General features: G+C 39.9%; 1 non-coding gene across 1 annotated transcript; it reads right to left on the bottom strand.

Moving 5' to 3' along the window:
- Positions 1 to 805: 805 nt before the first annotated feature.
- TRNAV-GAC (transfer RNA valine (anticodon GAC)) lies at positions 806 to 881 on the bottom strand. The gene has a single exon. It is a non-coding gene; the product is annotated as a tRNA-Val (tRNA).
- Between the last annotated feature and the right edge of the window lie 22,840 nt (positions 882 to 23,721).

The raw sequence follows: 23,721 nt of genomic DNA, 5'->3' as shown, positions 1-23,721 counted from the left end.
TTGTAGCCTGGGGCTTGGTTTTAGGACTAAGCCTTTCTCACCCTTTTTGATGTGGGGTGGACTTTGTATCAGAGACTTCCCTATTTTGTATATTGGATTAAAGGTTTTGATTTCTACACTATAAAATGGGGGCAGACCGGGAGTTTGCTCTCTTGGTTCCTGAGATGAGCATTAGAGGAGAGAGCAGAGAGGAGAGCAGAGAAAGGCCATGTGGAGGAGGCCAGGAGAAGCAGCCAAGATGGCAGAGTGCTGAGGAGAAGTCAGATTGTGCAGAGTTTGTGCAGGGAGAAGGAAGAAGATGGGGAACAGAGGTGAATAAGTCTGGTGAGCTAGAAACTTTTGATTCTAGGAAACTCAGATAAGTCAGTAGCTTTGTGAGCACTGAATGAGTGGGTTTTGGAGCCCAGTGTGTGTTTTGACTTGCCCGCTGGGTGCAAGCTAGGATTAAAGGTAATGTCCCACCAGTTTTTGGCTCCATTGTTTTGTTTTTTTTTTCTTTCTTTCTTTTTTTTTTTTTTTGTATTTTTCTGAAGCTAGAAACGGGGAGAGACAGTCAGACAGACTCCCGCATGTGCCCGACCGGGATCCACCCGGCACGCCCACCAGGGGGCGATGCTCTGCCCCTCCGGGGAGTCGCTCTGCCGCGACCAGAGCCACTCTAGCACCTGGGGCAGAGGCCAAGGAGCCCTCCCCAGCGCCCGGGCCATCTTTGCTCCAATGGAGCCTTGGCTGCGGGAGGGGAAGAGAGAGACAGAGAAGAAGGAGAGGGGGAGGGGTGGAGAAGCAGATGGGTGCCTCTCCTATGTGCCCTGGCCGGGAATCGAACCCGGGACTTCTGCATGTCAGGCCGACGCTCTACCACTGAGCCAACTGGCCAGGGCCACCGTTGTTTCTTTATCGACTGTCCAAATTCAATGCAAACCTGCATGGGCCAGGCGGCTGGGATGGTGGCTGTGTATACTGGCTTTACAATCTCTCTTGTCCATTATCCTCTTTGGTAGCTTGAGATGAATAATTTGTGAGATGTCACTTTTGGAGGCTGTATTTTTAGTGCCCATTTTCTGTTGACATGAGTTTAGAGTCTAGCTGCTGTTCTGCAGATTTAGTAAAGACATAGCCATGGTGTCCAGGCTTGCAGTCTCTTGGGCAATATGATTTCATTAAAAAATTAAGTAGGCTGCCTGACCAGGCGGTGGCACAGTGGATAGAGCATCTAACTGGGATGCAGAAGGACCCAGGTTTGAAACCCCGTGGTTGCCAGCTTGAGCGCGGGCTCATCTGGCTTGAGCAAAAAGCTCACTAGCATGGACCCAAGGTCACTGGCTCGAGCAGGGGGTTACTCAGTCTGCTGAAGGCCCACGGTCATGGCACATATGAGAAAGCAATCAATGAAAAACTACGATGTTGCAAAGAAAAACTGATGATTGATGCTTCTCATCTTTCCTGTCTGTCTGTCTATATCTATCCCTCTATCTGACTCTCTCTCTGTCCCTATAAAAAAAATTTTTTTTAAAATTAAGTAGGCTGTGATCTGCTAATTCTTTTCTACTCCTTGGACTGATAACAATGTAAGGTGTCTTGTCAGGTGGCTTATAGCCATTGAGTCTAGATTCCATCCAGAAAGACTCAACTGAATTCTCTCTCAAACCCTGTCTCAGGAAGTTCAAAAGAATGGTCTGGAGTGACAAAACACAGGTCATCTGTTCTGCTCAAGCATGTATTTGTGTTTGCCCAGTTGTCCCCAAACACCCTCCCCTCCTCCAATATGGAAAGAGAAGTTTATTGTTGTTTTTTTTAAATAAATTTTTATTAATGTTAATGGGATGACATTAATAAATCAGGGTACATATATTCAAAGAAAACATGTCTAGGTTATCTTGTCATTAAATTATGTTGCATACCCCTCACCCAGAGTCAGATTGTCCTCCGTCACCCTCTATCTAGTTCTCTGTGCCCCTCCCCCTCCCCCTAACTCTCCCCCTGTCCTCCCTCCCCCCACCCCTGGTAACCACCACACACTTGTCCATGTCTCTTAGTCTCATTTCTATGTTCCACCAATGTATGGAATCATGTAGTTCTTGTTTTTTTCTGATTTACTTATTTCACTCCGTATAATGTTATCAAGATCCCACCATTTTGCTGTAAATGATCTGATGTCATCATTTCTTATGGCTGAGTAGTATTCCATAGTGTATATGTGCCACATCTTCTTTATCCAATCTTCTATTGAAGGGATTTTTGGTTGTTTCCATGTCTTGGCCACTGTGAAAAGTGCTGCAAAGAAGTTTTCTTTTTTGACTACACATTGCTATGAAAATGATGTCCCCTGAACCATGCAGCAGGGGGGTGTAGGACGTGACAGATTTAATTTAGATTCTTGTGCAAGCTCCTGATAACAAGTAGATATGCAGATCAGCAGCATGCTGATGCCCACACTCTGCTCTGTGAAGCTCTGTTGTAGCATGCTCCCCATTTTGGATTTGGTAGTTGTTTCACTTGCTGTATGTTAACTTCTTTCTTCTGTATTTCTTATAAACCAGAAGTGGAGTCTAAGGCAGCACTCTCCAATAACTGGATAATGTCAGCTCCAAATGAGAACCATATTTGGGGTTTAAATTTTTCTAGTTGCCACATTAAATATGTAAAACAGGTGAAATTAATCATACCGTCTATTTTATTTGATTTAATAGAGCCAAAATTTAATTATTTTAACATGTAGTCAGTATGATAATTGTTAATGAGCTATTTTACTTTCTTTGTATTTTCATTCCATGTCTTTGAAATCCAGAGTGTATTTTACACTTAAACCGCATCTCAGTTTGGAGAAGTCATATTGCAGGGCTCGTTGGGCATGCATAGCTACTAGCTACTATTTTGGACAGTGCGGGTAACTTAGGTCTGGACTGCATTCAGAATGAACATGATCAGAAGCAAGTATTTGTAGCTGGTGCTCAGTGTCTCAGATCATATCATATCGGAGGGTATATAACGTCCACTTACCCCATCATCTAAATTAATAAGAAATAGCATTTCATTTATTTCTTCTCTTAATCAAGGAATTGCTTGCTGTATAACTAATCTTCAAAGTAGAATCCCATAAGTAGTTATATCAGAGCAGTAGGGAAAGAGCTGAAAGCGAAGGGAACTGACTCTCTTAGATGACACATGTCCTTCTACAGGCATTAGTAAGCTGGTGGAATTTTAAATTTTGATGACATGAGATAGAGTTGTTCAGACATTCATTTTTTTTATGACTATATCATTATAGGTGCCTATTATACATACAGAGTATAAAGTAATAAGCTGCTTTGTAGCGGACAATTGTGTCCTCCTAACAACATTGGGAAGGTACAGAATGCCAGCAGGAACTGATACTAATTCTGTTAGTCTTATGTTTTGTAAAGACTGTGGGGATTTTCTCAGTGTCTGCATAAGAAAAACAAAACAAAACTTGTAACATAATAGCTTTAAATTTTATTTCAAAAATTGATGGATGAATTTCCCATTGCCTTTAAAAACTACATTTGATTGTGTTGTAAGGTACCAAAGGGTACAGAATTTATTAATATTTTAGGAAGCTTAAAGAACATTTTATTAACTGGGGTAGGTGTACAGAGAAATTTTGTAAATGATCTCTGTACTTGTGTGGTTAGCATAAAACCAAGATGGCTGATGGCATTGTGTTGTAAATGCAGAAGAGGAAGGAAACTTGGGTTCTCTGACCTTCCCCCATACCTATGGGGAAATGGGTGAATACCTAGCCAGGTATAGGAAGAGAAAGATTAAATTAAACCTTTTTTATACTAATGGGCCATTTACAGGCATTTGTCCCCATAAAAACTACTTCTTCCCCCTCCTAAAAGCATGTAGTTAATGTATGTATCTCTGGGCAAAGGAATAGCAAATGAACACTAGAAAATATAGGAATCTCTTGTGGTATATAAAGTGACATTTTTACCATTGTGTTGCCTTGTAAGTTTTAATGTGTAGAAGTGTTTTTTACGAATCCTACAGACAGATGTTATAAACTTGCTAATGAATTGTGTCCCATCCCCCTTCCCTACATCCTTTTTCCAAACCTGTATAGGAGAAAACAAAAGGTATAAGCTTACACCGTGATGTCAGGTTTTTTTCTCCGCCCATGTATAATTAAGGGTATATAACCAACCCCTGGAATATTAATGAGACACATGATTTGGGACTGCCCTGTGAAAAACTATATGCGGCCGGCATATTTAATGAATTTCCTTCTTTTTTTTTTTTTTTTTTTACAGGGACAGAGAGAGTCAGAGATAGGGACAGACAGACAGGAATGGAGAGAGATGAGAGCATTAATCATCAGTTTTTTGTGGCAACACCTTAATTATTCATTGACTGTTTTCTCATATGTGCCCCGACCGCAGTGCCTTCAGCAGACTGAGTAACCCCTTGCTCGAGCCAGCTACCTTGGGTTCAAGCTGCGAGCTTTTTCTTTTTTTGCTCAAGCCAGATGAGCCTGTGCTCAAGTTGGTGACCTCAGGGTCTCGAACCTGGGACCTCTGCATCCCAGTCCAACACTCTATCCACTGCACCACCATCTGGTCAGGCAAATTTCCTCCTTTAATAGAACTTTTCAAAAACTTATTTAGACTATGTGCCTCTAAGAAAACCCACGGAATTATGGATTGGGTACTTTATAACAATTTTACTTTCTATCAATATATGCAGTTAGCATTTAACAATGTGAAAAGCACTTTGGTAGCAATTTTGTTGATAAATTCTGTATCAGACATTTATCGTGGAGCCAAGTCAGAGGTAACTTAGTTTCTGTATAAAGGTATTTCCCATGGTATCTGACAAGGGATTAGATGGAGCTGAACACTAGCCAGTTCTTGAGCCTGTCCTGACTGGGATTGGCTTATTGGCCTCTGTCTGGGGTTGCCTTTCTCCTAGATGTGCACACCATTGGGTAGGATGTACAGCAAGGGTAGTCAACCATTTTATACCTACTGCCCACTTTTGTATCTCTGTTAGTAGTAAAATTTTCTAACCGCCCACCAGTTCCACAGTAATGATGACTTATAAAGTAGGGAAAGTAAAGTTTTACTTTATAAAATTTATAAAGCAGAGTTATAGCAAGTTAAACCATATAATAATAATGACTTACCAAGTACTTTATGTCAGATTTTCGCTAAGTTTGGCAGAATAAATCTTTATAAAACAACTTACTATAGTTAAATCTATCTTTTTATTTATACTTTGGTTGCTCCGCTCTCGCCCACCATGAAAGCTGGAACGCCCACTAGTGGGCTGTAGCGACCAGGTTGACTATCACTGATGTTCAGGACAACATCATAAGGACCTCTGACCATCTGTCTTTCCTGAGCAAATGGAAGACAGGAGACCAGGAAGAGACCCTGGGAGAAGGAGGGCTCAGGCCCTGGCTAGGGTCCCAGCTTGCTGCCTCATCTCTCCTGGACCTCTAGAGACTAGTCCCTATTTGGGGGCCTTGAAAGAAGGCACTAATAAGTTTCCTTTAAAAAAAAAATTAATGCGGCCCTGGCCGGTTGGCTCAGCGGTAGAGCGTCGGCCTGGCGTGTGGGGGACCCGGGTTCAATTCCTGGCCAGGGCACATAGGAGAAGCGCCCATCTGCTTCTCCACCCCCTCTCCTTCCTCTCTGTCTCTCTCTTCCCCTCCCGCAGTCAAGGCTCCATTGGAGCAAAGATGGCCCAGGCGCTGGGGATGGCTCCTTGGCCGCTGCCCCAGGCACTAGAGTGGCTCTGGTCGTGGCAAAGCGACGCCCCGGAAGGGCAGAGCATCGCCCCTGGTGGGCGTGCCGGGTGGATCCCGGTCGGGCGCATGCGGGAGTCTGTCTGACTGTCTCTCCCTGTTTCCAGCTTCAGAAAAATACATAAAAAAAAAAAAATTAATGCATTTATTGCATTTACATAGACCCACTCCTCCAACGAGTTGGGCATTCATAATTTATTCAACGTTGGAGCTGGTTGAACTCTGAGGGCTGCTGAGGGTTTTATTAAAAGGCTCAGAAGTAAAGGGCGAGGGGCTGCTACTCGTTGTCGTAGTTCCTGTCTATAATGTGGGAACGGAAACAGCCTTGTTAAAAACATTTCAAATTCTTTGGCTGATATGGGTATCTAATCATAAAATATTATTTGACTTTTATCCCAGTGTTTCTGAAGTAGTTTTAGTCCGGTGGCAGAAATCACCACCAACGGGGAGGAAATGAGGTCTGCGCTCGGCTGAGGGTGTGACTCCCGTGTACAGCCACTGCTGTGAAGCCTTACGGGACCTTCTCTGCGGAGTGTTCCTCATTTCCCAGCGCAGAGCGTCTGCCTCAAGGAAAATAAAAATCGGTTGGAACCAAAACAAAACAAAGATTGGGTTTTAATAATTATATATTGTAAATGAGCTTATTACTGTGTGAACACAGATCTGAGCAATGTGGTACATCATTTATTTATCCTCTAAATTAGCATAGGACTTTTCTTCTAGGGGCTAACCTGCTTTATGTGTATAATCTGGCTTTATATTACAGAACAGAGGAAGCCGTGTTGTCCTAGACTGGGTACAGGACAAAGCACTTACCCCTTTGTTCTGTTTAGATTAGTAGTGTGTGGCTCATGGGGAGGCAGTGCAAGGCAGTAGAGAGAGCAGTGGCTTTGATTCCGAAAGCCTAACTCTCTCAGCTCAGCCTGTTTAGGCTGGCTGAGACTGGGCAAGCATACCCCTCTATGAGTGAAAGTTCCATCCTCTGTGAAATGAAGGTCAAGATATAGATATTTCTTTGTAGAGACATGAGGAGAATTACATGAAATGAGGAATCCATGACTCAGTGCCTGTCCTTGCACATGCTCATCAGTGCCATCTTTTAGATCCGTCCATCAGCCTGATCTCTCAATGCCTGCACCCCGCCAAGGAGACTCACTGGAGAAGATCAAAAGCCCACACTTTGGGGTCTTTGTCAATTCAGGCATTCCTGCTTTCCAACCAAAGCTGGATACCCAGGACTGCCTGGCAAGTCTTCTGTTTTTGTAATGAGTTCAGTTTTCTCAGCCCATGCTGTTTTTTTAAAAAAAAAATCTATTTTTTCTTTGAGCCCACTATGCTATTACTTAATCTTGATTCTCAGTGAATGACCTTGACTCTTATGGCACTTAGAAAAGAGAAAAAGAGGAAGTAAACAAGATAATGGGAATATTCACAACTGTCTATATATCTGTCCTTAAACTTATCAATATTCCTGCTCCTCCTTTACTCCTTTTTTGTTCTTACTCTGGGTTAATGAACTCTTCACCCCTCACCTTGTTCAAGGCTAATCTACCCTTTTTTGTTCTAATCCCACCCACTTCCCCCTTTTTAGAACCTAGTTTATTAATCATCCACTCTTTCCATTCTATGTTAACATTTCTCTCTATAATGGCATCTTTGCCATGACACCTCGTTAACATTCAATAGTTTCAATTTAACAAAAGAAAACTTTCCTACATCTGGGTTCTAAATTTTCACGGCTCAGCAGCTTATATACTTTCCTTCCCTTTACCATCAAGCTTCAGAAGATCTCTGTTTTCTGCTTCCCTCTTTAATCTGCTGTAACATGACTACCACTCTTCGTTTTCATGGGAACTATTTTTGCCAAGATCATCTATGATTGTGTTGTTTTAAAATCCACTGGTCACTTTCAGGTCATTTTCTTGTTTAACTTCCCTGAAACATTTATATTCAGAAGTACTCCCTCCTACTTAAAATATTCTTTCCCTAATGTGTTGAGATTGCACATTGTACGGCAGGTAGCCATGGCTATGCAGATTCACAGTGGATTCGGGCAGACGGCAAAGAAACTGTGGAGCCAGAAAATGGGGGACCATTCTGTTTATTAGTGTCTCCCAACGGCTGACAAGTAAATGGGCAGGGAAAACCTCTCCTCTCTCTTTCAGGGCTCCCCAGCAAAACAGGCCGGGGGGGGGGGGTGGTTGGAACCCCTTCTCTAGGAAACAGTAGCAAACAATGGCCCCTCCCAATGGCAGCAATCAATCTGCAATTTACAATCTGCTGCCCTGAGGGCAAGCATTTGCAGCCTTACATGGACTATAGACACATTGTGCTGCCCCATGCTCATGCACCAATCAGGCAAAGTACAAGCGAGCAAGCCTAACACACTTGTTTCCCCAACATATATCCTCTTTGATTTTTTCCCTTACATCAGCTTACCCAGACTCAGCCTCCTTTGCCAGTTCCTCTTCCCAGTTACATTTCTTTAATTTGCTATTCCCCAGGCTTCTATCCTGTGCTATCATGTTTTCTCCATTCTATACCATCTCCCTGGGTGATAGCATCGACTTTAAGGTTTCAGTTAGGAATAAAGGACCTGAAGCTGTGACTTCTGCCCAGCTCTTGCTCTTCAAAGCTAAGCCTCAGCAACTTTTTTTCCAGTGGATAGCTACCCTTAAATGTCTCCTCAGGTTTTCTAGCTCAGTGTGTTTGCATATAAGACTTTCATCTTCTCCCAAACTGTTTACTTCTCATTTCTATCTTATCTGGGTAAGGGGCCCTACCTTTCACTTGGTTGGCAGATAAAAAGAGTGGGTGTTAACATAGAATCTCTCGTTTCCCGCAGAGTATGCACTATCAACATATAAGCCAACATCCAAATCCTAGCACTCTCACTGCTTTCTGTCTCACTAGACTAGTTCTGCCACTGGTCTGTCACCGAGATTGCTACCACGCCTGCCTCTGCTCTGAGCCCCCGGCTCGGGCGTGGCCACTCTCCTGTCCATTTCCCTGTAGGACTCAAGGCAACCTTTTTACACTGAAGCACCAATCTGAACATGTTACTTCCTCGATTAAAACTTTTTGGTTATTTTTTTTTATTGCTTTATTGATATATACAAGGCATGCCATAATCTTGCCTCTGCTTCACTTTGTAGATTAATGATTTTTTTTTATTTCCCCATCCTGAAATTCTGAGATTCAGACAAACTGAACAATGGAATGCTTTGTAAATGCATCATGTTTACTGGCACATAATTTTGCATATGCATTTCTTCTTTAAGAGCACCATTCCCCCCTAAATTTATCTCACTAACTCTTACCCACCAGATGTCAGCTTCCACCTCACTTCCTCTAAAAATGTTTCATTGGTCCTTTCCTTCTCTTTCCCACTGACTAGCTGTCCCCAGGTGGGCTCTTTCTAGTGCCTACTATAAACTCGGTGTTCAATGATTAGTAGCTATTATTATTATTATTGTAACTACTGCTATTATTATTATTAATAGACCTAGACCTAAAAGTTTTGGGTTCCAACTTCAGTATTATTTTTATAGTGTACTATGTCATGGCTATGTTTACCTATCCACTTCTCAAGAAAACCTTTGTTTCTATGAATGATAATTATGAGCTTTAAAAGACCTGCAATCATTTGTCAGCTCTTTAATCCCTTGGTTGCTGAGTGTTAATCTTAGTTCTACAGAGAGGGTACAAAGGCATTGCCTTTGCAAGATGAGCATCAGTGAGAATGAGTTAACATTCACCTTTTCTGTTCATCCATGAAAACTGAAGATGTGTGCCCTTATGGCCCTTAAGAGTAGTGTCAGTGTAATAACTTTCACAATTTTCTGTTGGCAATTGAAAAAAAGTGCTCCTGAAAGGGAAGGGTGAAACAAATGCTAAGTCAGAGGCCTGCCAAACTCAAACCCTAAAAACTATTGGGATTACTCTGATTCCCAAGACTCAATATCCACAAAAGTAAAGAATTGAACAAAGTACGTACTGTGAGTTGAACACATATTAAAGTGACCTTAATTCATATGAAATGTTTCATTATTCTTTGTTTTTAAGACCAAATATTTTTAAATTCTAATTTTTCTCTAAGTAGAATCTTGTGCTTGTTAGAAGAATGTGAAACTACATTTGACTAACACTACATAATATGCTTTTCAAGTTGTCAGGATTGTAAATATTAAAATGAAAAAGTCATTGTGCTTTAGTAGCATTTGCACCTTTTGTTATGGATAATGAGCACAAATATAAAAGCTTAATTGTCATTGCTGTTTCACACTTCATGACGAGTTGACAGTGTGTTAGCACCTTATAGAGCACAGGGAAAATATAGTCTCTGACCTGAATGAAGATTGATAGTACTTTAAAATAACTGATTTTTAGTTGATTATCAAATATGCCATTATATTTACTTAAAAATGTTTTAAAGAATAACACTTGTCATTGTTTTTACTATTATAGGTAACAACTAATAGATATAATACATTGCATGATGTCAGATTAGTATTTTATGTTAAAACATAAGCACATAGACACTATTTATAAGGTATATTTTAATCATTTATTTTATAGGTAGATATAGGTGACTGTTTAGCTAGATTAAGAAATATTCTTTTCTGACCTGTTGCCAAAGCAATGTTTGATCTGGTTCTACAAGATACACTTGCATGTGTGATCCTTTCCTAGTTTCTAGCATTGCAGAGATAGCAAGGCTTGGGCTCAGTGCTCCAAAATAAGGCATGCCAGTAACCATCTCCAATAACAGAAACAAGGACAAGGCCAGAATAAGCTCCAAGACCAATGTGAACAGCTGCCCTAAAACAGGTGGTGCTAGTCTAACAGGTGGCTTAAGAGGAGAAAAAGATGTTCACCAGGCAGACAGCAAAACAAGTGGCTGGAAATGAAATCATGGAGGACATCATTGTCAAAATTACCTAATATTTTATTGTCCAAATTGAGGCACTTCTGATAGTAAAAGGCAGTTTTTTAAAAATAATTTTGCTGGAACAATGGCCAATGTTGATTAAACAGGTACAAAGGATCATTTATTTATGTGCCATGCCCTAAATGATTTTAAGAAGAGTGACATGAACACATTTTCATTCTTTTTTTTAATCTTCAATTCATCACTTCAAGTGTACATCTACAAGCAGAGACAATTTACAGTTACTTCTTTTTTTTTAAATTGTTACTGATTTTAACTTATTGTTTGTTTACATAGATTCAAGTGTGCTACCGAATATATCTCCCCCCACCCCCGTGTTCCCTTCAAAACTCCCCTCTCCCCCTCCCCCAATGCCTTCCCCCCTTCCCTTCAGGATTTGCTTTTCTACTCTCTATAACACTGTGTTATATATAATTTCACCAATCTCTTTCCCTTCTCTAATCCCATCCTCTCATCCCCTTTCCTTCTGTCTGCTTTCCCTCTGATGCCTTTAATCCCATCTCTGCCTCTATTCTGTTCCTCAGTTCACATTGTTTATTAGATTCCTCAAATGAGTGAGGTCATATGATATTTTCCTTTCTCTGCCTGACTTATTTCACTTAGCATAAAGTTTCCAGCTCCATCCATGTTGTTGCAAAAGGTAAGATTTCCTTCTTTTGGGGGGCTGCGTAGTATTCCATTGTGTATATGTACCACTGCTTTTTATTTTATTTTTTATTTGTTAACGATTTTTTAATTGATTTTAAAGAGAGAGAAAAAGAGAGAGAGAGAGAGAGAGACGACAGGAACATTTATCTGTTCCTGTATGTGCCCAGACCAGGGATCAAACTGACAACATATGTGCTTCAGCATGATGCTCTAGCCAACCAAGATATCCAGTCAGGGCAGTACAACAGTTTTTATTTATTTTTTATTTATTTTTTTATAAGTTTTTTTTAATTCTTTTTATTTTTTATTGATTCATTTTTAGGGAGAGAGAAACAGAGAGGGAGAGAGAGGAGAGAGAGAGAAGGGGGGAGGAGCTGGAAGCCTCAACTCCCATATGTGCCTTGACCAGGCAAGCCCAGGGTTTCGAACCAGCGACCTCAGCATTTCCAGGTCGACGCTTTATCCACTGCACCACCACAGGTCAGGCCTACAACAGTTTTTAATCCACTCGTTCACTGATGGACACTTGAGCTGTTTCCAGATCTTCACTATTGTAAACAATGCTGCAATAAACATGGGGATGCCTTTCTTCTTTTGAGTCAGTGATTTGGTGTTCTTAGGATATATTCCTAAAAATGGGAAGCATGGTCAAAAGGAGTTTCATTTTTAATTTTTTGAGGAATCTCCATACTATTTTCTACAGTGGCTGCACCAGTTGCATTCCTACCAGCAGTGCAGGAGGGTTCCCTTTTCTCCACATCCTCGCCAGCACTTATTCTGTGTTGTTTTGTTAATGAGTGACATTCTTACTGGTGTGAGGTGGTATCTCAGTATGGTTTTATTTGCATTTCTCTAATGGTTAGTGATGTTGAACATTTTTTCATCTGCCTATTGGCCATCTGTATGTTCTCTTTGGAGAAGTGTCTATTCAGTTCCTTTGCCAATTTTTTGATTGGATTATTTCTCTTCCTGGTGTTGAGTTTCAGAAGTTCTTTATAAATTATGGTTATTAACCCCTTATCAGATGTATTGTCAAATATGTTCTACCATTGTGTGGTTTATCTTTTTATTTTGTTCATAATGTCTTTAGCTGTGCAAAAGATTTTTAGTTTAATATAGGCCCATTTGTTCATCCTGTCCTTTATTTGACTTGCCCGTGAAGATAAATCAGCAAATATATTGTTGTGAGAGATGTCAGAGAGATTATTGCCTATGTTTTCTTATAAGATGATTATGGTTTTATGACCTACATTTAAGTCTTTTATTATCCATTTTGAGTTTATTTTTGTGTATGGTGTATGTTGGTGGTCTAGTTTCATTTTGTTGCAAGTATCCGTCTAATTTTTCCAACACCATTTATTAAAAGGCTGTCTTTACTCCACTGTATGCCCTTACCTTCTTTGTCAAATATCAATTGTCCAGAAAGGTGTGAGTTTATTTCTGAGTTTTTTGTTCTGTTCCATTGTTCTACATGCCTGTTCTTATGCCAGTACCAAGCTGTTCTGAGTACAATGGTCTTGTAGTTTAACTTAATATTAGGAAGTTATATGACCCAATAATAAATTGTGATACGACCCAATTTATTCTTCTTTTTCAAGATTGCTGAAGCTATTCATGTTCTTTTTTGGTTCCATATACATTTTTGGAATACTTGTTCTATATCCTTAAAGTGTGTCATTCATATTTTAATAGGAATTGCATTGAATTTATAGATTTCTTTGGGTAATATAGACATTTTAATGATGTTTATTCTTTCTATCCATGAACATGGTAGGAAGCATGCTTCCACTTGTTTGTATCTTTTTTGTTTCTTTTATGAATGTTTTATAATGATCCAAGTATTTCTTTAACTTCTTTGGTTAAATTTACTCCTAGGTACTTTATTTTTGTTGTTGCAGTAGTGAAGTGAATTATTTCCTTAATTTCTCTTTCATTGTTGGTGTATAAAAATGCTTCTGATTTCTAAATATTAATTTTATATTCTGCCACCTTGCTGAATTCATTTATCAAGTCCAGTAGAGTTTTGACTGAGATTTTAGGGTTTTCTATGTACAGTATCATATCATCAGCAAATAATAATAATTTTACTTCTTCTTTTCCAATTTGGATGCCTTTTATTTCTTCTTCTTGTCTGATTGCTGTGGCTGGGTCTCCCAGAACTATGTTGAATGAGAGTGGTAAAAAGGGGAACCCTTGCCTTGTTCCTGATCTTAAGGGGATTGCATTTTATTTTTGTCCATGGATTATGATGTTGGCTGTGGATTTGTCATAGATGGCCTTTATCATGTTAAGGTATGTTCCCTGTATTCCCACTTGGCTGAGAGTTTTTATCATAAATGGGTCCTGGGTTTTTGGGGTATATACCCAGGGGGGAGGGAGGAGAGGGAGACGGAAAGGGGGAGGGGGAGGGGCACAAAGAAAACTAGATAGAAGGTGACAGAGGACAATCTGACTTTGGGTGATGGGTATGCAACATAATTGAATGACAAGATAACCTGGACATGTTATCTTTGAATAACTGTATCCTGATTTATTGATGTCACCCCATTAAAAAAAATAAAATTATTAAAAAAAAAAAAAAAAAAAAAAAAAAAAGGTCCTGGCCAGTTGGCTCAGCAGTAGAGCGTCGGCCTGGCGTGTGGGGGACCCGGGTTCGATTCCCGGCTAGGGCACATAGTAGAAGCGCCCATTTGCTTCTCCACCCCCACCCCCTCCTTCCTCTCTGTCTCTCTCTTCCCCTCCCGCAGCCAAGGCTCCATTGGAGCAAAGACGGCCCGGGCCCTGGGGATGGCTCCTTGGCCTCTGCCCCAGGTGCTGGAGTGGCTCTGGTCACAGCAGAGCAACGCCCCAGAGGGGCAGAGCATCGCCCCCTGGTGGGCAGAGCGTTCGCCCCTGGTGGGCGTGCCGGGTGGATCCCGGTTGGGCGCATGCGGGAGTCTGTCTGACTGTCTCTCCCTGTTTCCAGCTTCAGAGAAATACACACACACAAAAATAATAATAATAAAAAGGAAAAAAAATAAATGGGTCCTGGATATTATCAAATGCCTAAATGCCTTTTCTGCATCTACTGATATTATCATGTAGTTTTTATCCTTCCTTCTGTTTATGTGATGAATCACATTAATTGATTTGTGAATATTGTACCAGCCTTGCCTCCCCAGAATAAATCCCATTTGATTCTGATGTATAATTTTATTCATGTATTGCTGGGTCTGATTTGCTAATATTTTGTTGAGAATTTTAGCATCTAAGTTCATCAGGGATATTGAACTACAGTTTTCTTTCTTTGTGTTGTCTTTGCCTGGTTTTCGAATGAGGATTATGTTTGCCTCATAAAAGGAGTTTGGAAATTTTCCCTCCTCTAGAATTTTTTGAAATAGCTTGAGAAGAATAGGAGTTAGTTCTTTGAATGTTTGATAACATGAATATCTGTGAAGCCATCAGGCCCAGGACTTTGGTTTGTTGTGAGTTATTTGATAACTGTTTCCATCTCTTTTGTTGTAATCAGTTTGTTTAGGTTTTCTGATTCTTCCAGATTGATTTTTGAATTATGTTTTTCAAGAAATTTATCCATTTCATCTACGTTGTTCCATTTTTGGGCATACAGTTCTTCATAGTATTTTCTTACAATCTTCTGAATTTCTGCTGTGTCAGTTGTTACTTCTCCATTTTCATTTCTAATTTTATTTACTTGAGTCCTCTCACTTTTTTTCTTGGCGAGTCTGGTTAAAGATTCATCAGTCTTGGTTAACTTTTCAAAGAACCATCTCTTGGTTTCATTGATCTTCTGTATTATTTTTGTATCCTTTATGTAATTTATTCCTGCTCTGATCTTTATTATATCCTTCCTTCTACTCCTCTGCATTTTACTTGCTGTGTTTTTTTTCTAGTTCTTTCAGATGCAGGGTTAAGTTGTTTATTGAGCTTCTTCTTGCTTCTTAAGGTATACCTATAATACTATGAACCTCCCACTCAGGACTGCTTTTGCTGTGTCCCATAAATTTTGGGTTGTTGTATGTTCATTTTCATTTGTTTCAAGGGAATTTTTTTATTTCTTTCTTGATCTCACTGTTAACCCACTCGTTATTTAATAACATGCTATTTAGCCTCCAAGTGTTTGAATGTTTTTCAGTTTTTCTACAGTAGTTGAATCTAGTTTCATGCTATTGTGGTCAGAGAAGATGCTTGATATAATTTCATTCTTATAATTATTGAGACTCATTTTGTGTCCTAACATGTGGCCTATGCTAGAGCATGTACCAAGAGCACTTGAAAAAAATGTATATTCTGCTGCTTTAGGGTGAAAGGTTCTGAAAATACCTGTTAAATCCAGTAGATCTAGTGTGTCCTTTAAGGCTGATTCCTTGTTAATTTTCTTTCTTTAGAATCTATCCATTGATCTTAGTAGGGTATTGAAATCCCCTATTATTATAGTACTGCTTTGATCTTGCCCTTTATGTCCATCAAAATCTGCTTTATTATTTAGGTGTTCCTATATTAGGTGCCTAGATATTTATAATGGTCATATCTTCCTGTTGGATTACTTCCTTCATCATTATGTAGTGACCTTCTTTATCTCTTACTATAGCCTTTGTTTCAAAGTTTATTTTGTCAGATGTAAGTATTGCTTCCCCAGCTTTTTATTTCATTTTCATTTGCAGGAAATATTGTTTTCCATCCCTTCACTTTCAGTCTATGTAAATCTTTTGTTTTGAGGTGGGTCTCTTGTAGACAGCATATATACGGGTCCTATTTTCTTATTCACTTAGCTACCCTATGTCTTTTGATTGCAGTTTTTAATCCAATTACATTTAAGATTATTATTGATATGTAGTTGTTTATTGCCATTTTATACTTTAAATCTACATTCCAATTTTTCTAAATTTTCTTTTCCCTTTGTTCTGTTTACAACAAGCCTGTTAACATTTCTTGAAGCATTGATTTGGTTGTAATGAATTCCTTGAGTTTTGTTTTGTGGGGGTTTTTGTTTTTTGTTTTTTTTTTTTGTTTGTTTGTTTTTGGCTGGGAAGCTTTATGTTTCTCCTTCAATTTTAAGTGGTAGCCTTGCTGGATAAAGAAGTCTTAATTATAGGCTCTTGTTTTGCATTACTTTGAATATTTCTTGCCATTTCCTTCTGGCCTCTAGTGTATCTGTTGAAAAGTCAGATTTCATCCTTAAGGGGGCTCCTTTGTAGGTGATTGACTGCTTTTCTCTTGCAGCTTTTAGTAATCTTTCTTTATCTCTTAACTTTGATATTTTAATTATGATGTGACTTGTTGTAGGTCTCTTTGGGTTCCACTTTAATGGGATTCTCTGTGCTTCTTGAACTTGTGTGACTTTTTGCTTCATCAGTTTAAGAAAGTTTTCAGCTATGATTTCTTCAGTCAGGTTCTCTATCCCTTGTTCTCTCTCTTCTCCTTCAGGAACCCCTATGATGTGAATGTTGTTTCTCTTCATGTTGTCATAGAACTCTCTTAGTCTTTCCTCAGATGTTTTTGATCCTCTTTTCTTTTTGCTGCTCTGCCTCTGAGCTTTTGCTTATCTTGTCCTCTAAATCGCTGATTCAACCCTCTGCTTTATCCAGCCTGCTTTTAATTTCTTCTAGTGTAGTCATCATTTCTGATATTGTATTTGTCATTTCTGTCTGATTCTTTTTTATTATTTCCATGCCCTTTTTGATGCTTGCTATCCTTTTATTTACATGCTCATTATGTCCATCTATTGTTGCTCTAAGATCCTTGAGCATCCTAACAATCATTATTTTAAACTCTGCATCTGGTATCTTGGTTATTTCCATCTCATTCAGTTCTTTTTCTGAGAATTTCTCTTGTTGATTCATTTGGATTGCATTTCTCTGTCTTCTCATTTTGTCCATGTATAGACTGCTTCTTTGGATGTGCTGTTTGTGTAGCTAGCTGAATATAGGGTTGGTGTTGTCTGCCTCCAGCTTTTAGTTGTTTCTAGATCTTCTAGGGTTGGCCTCAGCTGTTGTTTGTAATTTGCTGTGGGTTACTTTTCTTCTGCTACTGTTCTGTTTGCTAGTTGTGTTGGCGTTTTCTATGCCTTAGCTGGGCCAGGTGGGATGAACCCTTCTTTAAGATACCACTCTAACAAGGATTGTTAGGTTCTGAGCTAATGCTCTCCGTATCTGGCCACTGGATATGCCAGCCCTCGACTTCCCTGGCTGGAACCTGTCACAGGCCAGTTGGGATCACTACTTATGACTGGCCCCTAGCAATCTTCTTGGAACTACAGGTTATCCAGAATTTGTGACTATATCTGCTGGGCCCAAATGCCATTGTAAATATCAGCTGCACTCCTAGGCTGGCTTTTATCTACTCTTGACCAGTATGTGTGCCCTCTCTATTCCCAACATGTGGTCTGTCCACCAGCCTGCCACCACTGCCACCTCCTTGGGCTCTTGGGAACTGGTACCGACATGTGTGTGGGCTCACAGGCTGCAGCGTTGGCTACTCCGTGGGCATGTAGGCTGCCCTGCAAGGCTCTTCCCCCTGCTGCCGCATGGGCTGCCTCACCAAGTGCCACAGCTGCTACCACCACTGCAGCTGGGCCCTCCCATCCTTCGGAGGGTACTCAGCAGTGTGGGGGGGACAGTCTAGCCCAGAGCTCAGCACTCAAAACCTGTGTCCCTGATGTGCCCCTTGCTTCTAAGTGACTCTTTTCACTGACTGGAGTAGAAGAGCCTCTGGTGGATGGGGTAATTGCTTCCCTTTGCTGGCGTTGGTTTGACCAGGAAAAATGGCCACTTTAGGTTTGGGGAGTGACTCAGTACAGGGGTTAGGGTGGCTGTCCCTCACAGTCTCTCTCTTTGTCTCTGAGAGTACACTCTCCTCTCAGAACTCCAGCCCTCTCTGTGCTCCCCACTCCTGGAGCCCTGGGTAAGTGGTTGTGAACAAGATTTTCTGCACAGTTCCTTTAAGATGGAGCCTGAGTCTGAGAGTTCTGTCTCTCTCTTGCAAACAGTAATCTGCTCTTCTTTCAGCTAAATACTATCCGTATGCCTACTCTAGTCTCTGGAGCTCCAAGCTAGGGCTTCAGTCCTGGGGCTGAGGACTCACATCTCTCTGGGCAACCCACCCCATCATTAGAGACCTTCCAGGCCACTGTTCACTCCTGGGAGTGGGGCAGCCCTTTCTGTGTCTCTGCCCTTCCTACCGGTCTTGGTGTGGTTCCTTTGGTGATGCTTAGTTATACATTCCTCTTAGTTTAGTCCAAAGTTGGTTTTCCAAGATGATTTTTCCCAAGTTAGGTTGTAATCCACTTTGGTTCTGGGAAGTGTGAGTTGTAATGTCCACCTATTCTGTCGCCACTTTCTCTTCCTCTACATTTTCATTTTTAAAGGTTGTTTTTGGTGGTCATATGTTAAATAACTAGGAAGCAAGAGAATGTGGATACAGAGATCAATTAATTGACTAAGACATTCAATTTTCTTGGTGAGAGTGTTAAGAACCATATCTGAGGCAAGGACCACAAGAAAACAGAGGGGAAAAGAAATTTGAGAAATATTTAGAAGTCAGAATTGATAAGACTGGTTGATAAATTTAGAATATTAAGAACAAAACTTTTAGGGTAACTGCAGAGTTTCTGGGTTGGATGACTGTGCTAATGATAGTGTAACCAATAAAAATAAAGATTGCAAAAAAAATCAGTAGATGTTGGTGGAGGGAGAGCATATCAGTGCTAGTGGGCTAAGCTTCTGTGTTTGTGAGACACACTATGATAGATTTTCTACTAGCTGATTGGAAAGATAGACAGATGTTCAGAGGAAAAGTCAAGGCTGTAGATGAATATAGGAAACTCTTATAATTACAAAATTTCTTGGTTTCAATTGAATGTTTCTTACTGTCAGTACTGGCTTGAATTCCTGGAAGAGCCTCTGGTTTTTCACTATTAATTTTTTCAACGTTAATGTATGTACTAGAAATTATAACTCTAATGATAATTTCTGCTTCATTCTTGTTTTATAGTAAAGTTTTTTTCTATCTCATTGGAGAATATTTACTTGTTTTAATAGCTCTATTTCAGACATTTTGAACAGGCTGTTTCCAAAGCAATAACATATGAAATTGTAGGATTGCAATAGGCCACTGACAGACATTGAATAATGCCACTTAGCAACATTATGTTTGAGGGTGTGACCCACACTCTATATTCTATTCTATTGTATCATCTATCATTGTCACTGAGGCACATGTAAGCATAATGTAATAAAACAATCCAAATAGAAACACTACCATAAGCTCAAACTCACAGACATTCTTTCATTTACCATTCAAATAGTAAGGTGCTATTATGTTCTCATGCTTTTACAGCTGCAAGGGTTCAGTAAATAGCAGACATTTTCTCAGCTCCAACTGATATTACAGTTATGATATTCATCTCAGTTGAACTGATATAAAATTGTTCTATACAACTCTGAATTTCCATCTCTGACCTTGCTACCACCCTAATATTCCATCTTCTTGGGTCACCGTCTTCCCAAGTTTGAGGAGTATAAAGCTTGACTAGTGGATAAAAATCTTCTTTTTTTCTTTTTAATTAAGTGAGAGGCAAGGAGGCAGAGACAGACTCCTGCATGCACTGCCAACCCAGGATCCATCTGGCAAGCCCCCTATGAGGGAATGCCCTGCCTATCTGGGCTGCTGCTCCATTGCTCAGCAACTGACTATTTTAGTGCCTGAGGTGAGGCATGAAGCCATCCTCAGCACCTGTGGCCAACTTTGCTCAATCAATTGAGCCATGGCTGTGGGAGGGGAAGAGAGAGAGAGAGTAAACAGACAGGGGAGGTGGAGGGGGGAGAAGTAGATAGTCGCTTCTCCTGTGTCCCCTGACCGGGAATTGAAACTGGGACTTTCACACACCAGGCTTATGCTGTACCATTGAGCCAAATGACAAGGGCCAATAATCTTTAAATAAGAAATATTTAATTTTGTAGTAAATTTTATCATGTTACTCTCCCACTTAGATTCTTTTAATGATTCTCAGTGCTGCTAGGATAAAATGGAAAATCTTAGGCATCTCATAGATGTCTATAGTTCTGGGCCTGTTTCTCTGATTTTCATTTTCTCTTATACATCTTTCTGTCCAGCTATATGGGTCCCCTTACTTGCATTATCTACAAAATGTTCTTTTATTTCTCATTCTGGGTTATGTTTTTATACTTTATCCCTTCTTTCTAGTTCACTTTTGCTTGTTTTCAAGATCCTTCTTAGGTATCAGTACCTCTAGAAACATTCTTTGTTTCCCAAACTAGACTGAGGTACCTCTCTACTTGCTCTCCTAGCACTCTGCATTTATTTCATCCTAGCCTCTACCATGCTATCTAGTAAATATCTGAAATTCATTTGTCTCCTCACAACAGACAGTTCCTTGAGTCTAGGAACCAAGTTTTCATCTTAATATCCCCAGCACCCAGCTCAATACTTGGCACATGAGAGTTCTTCAATAAATGTTTGTTGAGTAAAATGAATGAGTGAATCAGTGAAAGAATAAACATGCTTCCTATGGCATCATGCTCTTTAGGAGTCTAGCATTTTCTGTTTCTCTCTCTGAAATTACCTTCCCAGACCACGAACACTTACCTCTCTTTACCTTCTCAAAGCTATGCTTTTACTCAAGGTAAATGCAGTTCTGGGCTCCTGTGACCCATTTTTTTCATGCATTTTTCTCTGGACTATTCTATTAGGATTTCACTTTCTAGGGCTAGCAACAAGCAAGGAGTCATGTTGAGTAATTTTTTTTAATGCTTCCAAAGTAACTTATTTTCAGTCTAGCCCTTTGTTTATATCTTAGCTGTGCTGAACTTTGCAGATGAACAGCCTTGGAAAAAATATGTACCTATTCACATGTGGGTAGCATTTTACTTTTATATAGCACTTTGTGGGCCACATTATTTTGTTTTTTAAAAGTTTATCTTTGCAGAAACCTTGTGAAATAGATAGGGAAATTTTCAGTTTTCCATATTTTAAAGATGGAGAAATTAAAGTTGTGAGAAGGAAAATGATTGGCTGGTAAGTAGCATCTGGGACTCAAACCCTTGCCTTTGGCTCTAGATGCAGTTAATTCTTCACTAAAGCAAGCAGACGAACATCTTCAGTCATCCCTGTGTGGTGCAGTCATCCTTACAGTGCAGTGTTTAGAACAGGCATAGATGTTATGGCATTAGACTCTCCCCAACCATGCATCTGTCTAAAGTCTTTATAGTCATAGATAACTTTGTCACTGATCCAGCTCCTGACAGCTAACTCTTTCAGGTGGTGCAGAGACAAAGAAAAAATGGCCACTTTGGGTATAGTTTTCATCCAAAAAGGAGAATTTATTTGTGAATGAGAATTTATATTGTGAATGAGATGGAAACCTGGGGAAACATGGCCATGTTATCTTAAAGCAATTAGGCTCTATTTTTAGGAAGAAAAGAACAACTTCAATTTGTTTTAAATGCACACTGCTGTATTCAGATGCTAAAACTTCTTGGCACCTGAGGGCGTGTCTCAGGTGCTACGCTATTAAGCACACCAGGCAGGTTATCACATAATAGACTTTGATTATGATCAATATAGTATAAGACCCTTGCTGGAGTCTGAAAACAAATGTAAAAATAAGGTATTTGGGGTTGACTCTCTGGGGTTCATCTATTACTTACTACTTTGAGAAACATCCTTAACCTCAAAGGGCTTTCATTTCTTCATCTGTAAACCAAGCACGCCTCAAGAAACAGGACCAAAATACTTCAGCTTCCCATCTCATGAGGTAATTTAGAAGCTCTAATTACGTTTGCAAGGAAGTTTTATCAAATGCTAAACCCAATGAAGTGATAGCGGGCCTTCCGATGCTTTATATTTTGGATTGTCCTTAAAACAACCCTACATGGTAACTTTCCCAAAGTTTCAGAGGAAAATCTCCTTGATTGTATGCCACAAAAATCCAGAGGGAGAAGAACCCTTAAGGGAGTCAGCTTTCAGTGCTTAGATTTTACTTGTTTTACTGCTGTTGACCTCAGCAAGGAAGAAAAGGGCAAGGGGCCTGAGGAACCCACCAAGCCTGGTGAGTCAGGAGTTCCCCAGTAAGCACACATTCAAAAATAATATGTATAATGGGCAAAAGAAATCAAAGGATCAAAGAAAAAACTTTTTAAAAATTATATCAGGAAGACTCTGTAGCAAAAATAACTAAGGTTGTAAAGAAGTCCAATAATAACCACAAGGAACAATTTTATTTATGTTCAGTGTATTAGTTTTCTAGGACCATAGAAAAATGGACTTGAACACTCATCCATTATCCCCTAGTTTCCATGTGTTAGGAGTCTGGGTATGACTTAGCTGGGTCCTCTGCTCAGGGTACCACACAACTGCAGTCAAGGTGTTGGCTGGGCTGTGTTCTCATCTTAGGCTGGGGTCCTCTTCCCAATTCATGGGGTTTTTGGCAGGATTCTCTTCCTTGAAACTGTAAAACTAATGGTGGTTTGATTTTTCAGGGCCAAAAGAGAGAGAGAGGGAGAAAGATAGGGAAACAGAGAGAGAGAGAGAAGTTCTCTTTCTTTGAATTTCTGATTTCAGAGAAGACCTAAACCCACTTTTAAGTGGCTCCAAGGGTTAGGTCAGGCTTATCCAGGACTCTTGTTTAACTTGATTAGGGACTTTAATTATATCTGATAAATCCCTTATGTTTAGCCATATGAGGTGACATAGTCACATGAGTGACACTCCATTAATTTCACCACATGTTCTATTGATTAGAAGCAGGTTGCACCCATTCTCAGGGGCTTGGATTATACAAGGATGTGACTTACTGGTGGCCTCCCAGGGAATTTTTGTCACATTTGGGGACAAAAGACCTAGTTCTGTTTAGTAGAACATTTATAAAGCACACAAGATGAACCAGGCACAGTGTTGGGATCTCTCCCTACCTAGCTTTAGATAGCTTACAATTTAGTGGAAGATCGGTAGTTTGGAACCAATAAAGGAGAGACTGAAATCTCTATCTCTTACTATTTCTAACTTCCTAGGAAAACACTACAAAAAATTGTCTTAAAGCTGAAAAAAGCAGACATGGAAGAGGGGCTGGAGAGCATAGGTAGACAAGGAATAATTGAGAAACTTAACTACTCTGAATGAATCAATGACTATCTGCCTCATAAATATCATTGATGGTAGGAAGAAAACTTATAAATGAAAATGCTGAAGTGTTGTCAGTGATCGTTGAGCAACCAAGGAGAGAAATGATGGAACACTGAAATAGGAAAATATTCTAAAGAATTTTTTTCTTACAGGGACAGAGAGAGGAATAGATAGGGACAGACAGACAGGAATGGAGAGAGATGAGAAGCATCAA

This window comes from Saccopteryx leptura, chromosome 11, assembly GCF_036850995.1.
Source record: "Saccopteryx leptura isolate mSacLep1 chromosome 11, mSacLep1_pri_phased_curated, whole genome shotgun sequence".
NCBI classification, from domain to species: Eukaryota; Metazoa; Chordata; class Mammalia; order Chiroptera; family Emballonuridae; genus Saccopteryx; species Saccopteryx leptura.
This window is presented reverse-complemented; position numbering and strand designations above follow the sequence as displayed.